The following is a 5,092-nucleotide window of genomic DNA, read 5'->3' on the forward strand; positions in this document are numbered from 1 at the left end:
AGCATATTTTTTTTCAGATTGTATACTTAGTAGCAGTAGGATTCTGCAATTGGCCTACACATCAATCAAACTTTAGTCACCATGTACTTTGACCTGGTCCTGGGAACTTATATGTACAAGGATGCTTTATCGTGACCAGTAATGTAGGGTCATCTCCAACCGATGGCTGGCCAGATAGCTCGTTTGACACACCCCGTCCCGAAGGAGGGCATGCTGGCCGTCACGTGAGAGTGACGTAACCATTTGCACAGTACGGAAGCTTTAAGATACAATTTATAAGTTGATACACCCGAAGGTGAGTCCTAATTTTGTCCAATCTGTCAGAACACCGTCGAATTCCTCGTAGTCACCACACCTTTGTGATTCCTGAACCTGGAGGGGCGCAAAACCAAAATTGAGTGGGTCAGTAAAACAATTCTTTTCCAAATCCAAACATTTCTCAAAACGTTGTAACCCCTCTCCGTAAAACCTGTATACTTTCCCAGAAATGTAAAATATAAATATACATATATATTCTCAATACTTTAATTCATTAACTCAACATTTTTTCTTTATCAATCATGCCATGCCATGTCTAATTCAACAGTTAAGTATGGATGCATCAACAATAATCATATCAGGTGCAAGAAAGTAATCAACCGGAGGCCCTCTAATAGCCCTGTACGGTTGAACCTAGAGCTCAAAATCTATCACTATCACTCTACCGGAGTCACCTCTGTGACCCGTCCGGCCTTCTGCACACAAGTTACGCTCTAGTGCTTTCTCATCAATCATCTGTGCACATAATCTAAGGTCACCCACCAGTCGAAATCTCACTAACACTCTTCGACTGGCCCGTCGCACCCACTCCGCGTGGACTGTACGACCAGCATCTACTTGGATCCAAGGCGAGCGTGCGATGCGGTGAATACTATAAGCACTAAACCATGGTGCAGGATTTGAGCTCAATATATATCAACATCATCATAACAGTAATTAAATACTCACCTGATACTCACCTGTGCGTCCGCCGCACCATTCATTCATATGCATCATATCTCAATTCATACTTTTCATATCATTTCATGCATGGCAATTCGATTCACATTTCTATATACTTTTCATATACTTTCATGCATGACATTTCAACTAATATATCTCATATACTTTTATACATTTTCATTAAAAGCATAATTTCATGCATTTTCAATTTCTAGGAAACGGCAAGTATATATGTATACGGAAAACAAAACTGCCCACTCACCTGGAGTTCGTCCAACAACTCCCTAGCACCACACATCAAGGCGTCACGACGATCGCCGCCTAGAATAGTAATCAAATCCAACCTCAGAATTCATATCGATAGAATATAACTTATATAAAATACGTCACTACGTAGATCGATCCGGAAGATCTGCCACTCAGATTTTAAATCCATAACTTCCAGAGGTCCACAATATATCTCTAGGATAACATCCTAAAATTTCATTACCATCCAACGGTCGGATCTCCGTCAATTTCCAAAACTAAGTGACGGTTAACATTCTATATTATGGACTTACAACTCCAATTTCGGAAGATCCGCAAATCGGATTCCCAATCTGTAAGTTCCTATAATCCTCAAATATTACGTATTACAACGTATCAAAGTTTGGTGATGATCCAACGGTCGGATCATCAATTCATATTTTCACTTAAATGCAAAAACTATAAAACGTTATTTGAACACCTAACCAACAATCCTTAATAACTTTCTCATACGGTGCTCAAATTGGGTATACGAATATACCACAGTGATCTACTCGACGTCACGGACGTCGACATATTTTTCAAATAATTTTTTACTGTAGCACGCGCCCCCACGCGCCAAGGAAGGCACGGACCTACGCGCCCCCACGCGCACCTTCTTCTTCCTTGGGTCGCCGGACTGGTTTTTCCGGCGGCCGTTTTTCAAATTGCCATAACTTTGTCATTTCTCAACGAAATCAAGTGATTCCAAAACGAAAGTTGTAGCCCTTGAAGATACAAAGAGAATGGTACCTTGCACAACACCTAGTTCGCCGTGGTTTGGCCGGAAACTGCCTCGAAAGCCTCGGAGGTCGCCGGAAACTGGGTATTTTTCAAATGAGTATAACTTCTTCAATACTCAACGAAATTGAGTGAAACAAAAAGGAAAGTTGTAGTACTTGACGAGACGAAGAGATGGATACCTACCTCGACTCCTAACTCGCCGGGGATTCGCCGGAAAAATCCTCGAAAGCTCCGGCCAAACTTTGAACTTGTCGATCTCCGTGTTCTTACGTCCAAAAACTTCCAACGAAGCACTCCGAGCTTCCTTGGGACCTCACTAAGCTCGCTGTGATCTTGTTTTAGCCTAAATCGTAACCATTTAAAAGATCATGAACAGTGCTCTTCCACGGGGAGTTTAGAATCTAGGTTTTCCGAAGTAAAACTTACCTGAAATTGGTGTCTACGTGATCGTTGAGGTTCCAGGAGTTCAATGGTGGTCTTAACTCCGTCGTTGGTATAGAAGTTTAGTGTGGTTTTGGAGCTTGTCCGTGTGAGTTCGAAGGAGAGGGAGAGAGAACTGAGAGTTGCGTGAGGGAGGAGAGAGAGAGGGACAAGGTACGGGAATTGGGGAAGGTTTTGAGGGATGTGGGGATCCCACGTGTCCAACTCAATCCAAATTGTTAAATTTTCACCCCTTAGTCCCGTTTAAGGGCATTTTCGTCTTTTCACGTCCTCGGAATTAAAATTCCGGGACGGGCTGTGACAATCTTCCCTCCTTATAGAATTTCGTCCCCGAAATTCCAGCAACCAACTAAATCAACCATACTCCAACAATAGCTTCGGGTAAATCTGTCTCATCCGATTCTCTTTCTCCCACATAATTTTCTACTGAATGATTCATTCACAAAGCTTTTACTACTTACTCTGTCTTAATTCTCAGGACCTTCTTTTTCCAATCCAAAGTCGTCATTGGTTCCTTATCAAGTCGAATCCAATTTAATTCTCAATAGTTGCACCAGAATCTCTTGTGACGAATCTGCCACCTAGTGACAACGTATCGAACCCAAAATACATTAAGTACCTTAGCCAACTCTGAAGACATCACCACTTGTATGCAACTTTATTGATTCCTTTAGTGATAAAAAAATGGTCTGATGTGTCTAAATCTTATTTTGTCTCCTTTCCAACCCGAATTATACTTTTCTATGGTGAACACTTCGAAAATATAAAACCATTTGTCTTATACACTCGATTAGTGGCATATCCCTCTGTTAATCTCTTTTGCCATTCCTGGTTACTTTCAAGTTAACTTAATCACCTGAATACTTTGAGGAGACTCATCCATAGTCTCAGGGCCTACAAAAACTCTTTCGTGATCAAATCTTTTTCTATTCAGAAGCATTTCATTCACACGACACGCTTCAGGGACCCTATGGCGTTATTTCGGAAACTGCGCACCCAACATACTTAAGAAACTCAGCAGTTCCGTAATCCAATTCTCTTTTCCATAAAACAAATAAGTACTGTTACTCAACACTGGAGTAAATGTACTAACTTGGTACATTGACCAATTATCACTTCAAATTCGATCATAACCATCCTATGTACAAGGAAACTTGTACACATAATCCAAAGTAATATCTTTCCATTTCCACTGCGAAACAGAAAATAGTTATCCCAATCCAAAGGTTTATCTTTTTCTGCCTCAATCTGCTGACCAAATAAAACTGTCGAATGGTATGATAAATCTTATTACTTTTGGAATATTACAGAAGTTGAACAGTGAACTTCGTCCAATTTTTGCTTGCTTCAAATCCTCAGCATTAGGCACATACTTTTTGTTTTCTTGTATCCACATACCATTTGATTCACGAATCATGTACTCATTCTTTTTCCCTTCTTTCTCTGCCTTGGTTAATTCTTAAATTTCCTCGTCAAACATTTAAGTTTCGAGTACGACCTTACCAAACAGGCCTAACTTGAAATTTAACAAATATAACTTCTTCTCGATCTTCCATTCTTAATTTTTCTTCCGTTGGTTTTCAATCCACAAGATGATACTCTTGGCAAACGTGCCAGACATTAATCTTACTGTAGTCTTCTCACCAAGTGCTTCAGCTAGAACAAACTTTACGATCACCCTGATCGTACAATCATGTTCATTAAGCAATACAATTCACTTTCGCTGCCTCATATCAAAATCCTTCCAAGTAATGGATATTGAAGACTTTTTGGATTCGTAAAAAAAATCTTGCATTCTTACTAAAATATAATGTCTCCATAACTTCACAGCAAGGATGGTAATCGTGACTTCCAAATCACCAGTAGGGTAATTCATCTTATGAGGTTCCATTTGTCGTGAAACGTATGCAATCACCCTAACATTTGCATTAATACATATCCAAGAACATTTAATGTAACATCACCATATACCGATAATTATCGCTATCTTCTGGGAATATTAAAATACGTGCATGAGTGAGGAAATACTTCAGTTGTTGAATCCTTTGCTCACAATTTCCTTCCCACTCATACATAACCTCTTTTCTCAACAGTCTCGTCAATGACAAAGCAATGACTGAAAAATCTTTCACAACCATCCAAGATAGCCTGGTAAGTTAAGAAATTCCAAATCTCAATTACGACTCGTGGTTGTTCCAATTCCTCAATTTCTACTATCTTTTAAGAATTCATTTGAATACCTTAAGCAGATATAACAAATCTCAGAATGCCACCTGATTCATCTAACTTTAGCATTTGCTACTTAGCATACAACCAACGTTCTCTCAATCTTTGCTTCACCAACTTAATATGTTTACATGCTTTGCTCTGGCTCAGAATATGCCAGAATATCTTCAATGAAAATGATATCAAGGCATTATTGGAATACTTCATCCATCAACTCATAAAACAGCATGAGTATCCATATAGCATCACCAAACTTCATCAAGACTATAACGAGTCCAGAAAAACAATCTTAGGAACAACGTTACTCATAATCTTCAATTGATAATAAACAGACCTCAAGTCAATCTTTGAAAATATACAAGCACCTTTGAACTGATCAAAGGAGCGTCAATACACCACAATGGATAACGGTTCT

At 39.4% G+C, this 5,092-nt stretch overlaps 1 long non-coding RNA gene across 1 annotated transcript; it reads right to left on the minus strand.

Moving 5' to 3' along the window:
* Window positions 1–306: 306 nt before the first annotated feature.
* Window positions 307–2,668, minus strand: LOC139193938 (uncharacterized). The gene is made up of 5 exons (XR_011578496.1): window positions 2,437–2,668; window positions 2,194–2,353; window positions 2,020–2,088; window positions 1,244–1,302; window positions 307–372 (listed from the first exon to the last, which is right to left on the minus strand). It is a non-coding gene; the product is annotated as an uncharacterized lncRNA (long non-coding RNA).
* Between the last annotated feature and the right edge of the window lie 2,424 nt (window positions 2,669–5,092).

The sequence above is a fragment of the Malus domestica genome, chromosome 02, assembly GCF_042453785.1.
Source record: "Malus domestica chromosome 02, GDT2T_hap1".
In the NCBI taxonomy this organism is placed as follows: domain Eukaryota; kingdom Viridiplantae; phylum Streptophyta; class Magnoliopsida; order Rosales; family Rosaceae; genus Malus; species Malus domestica.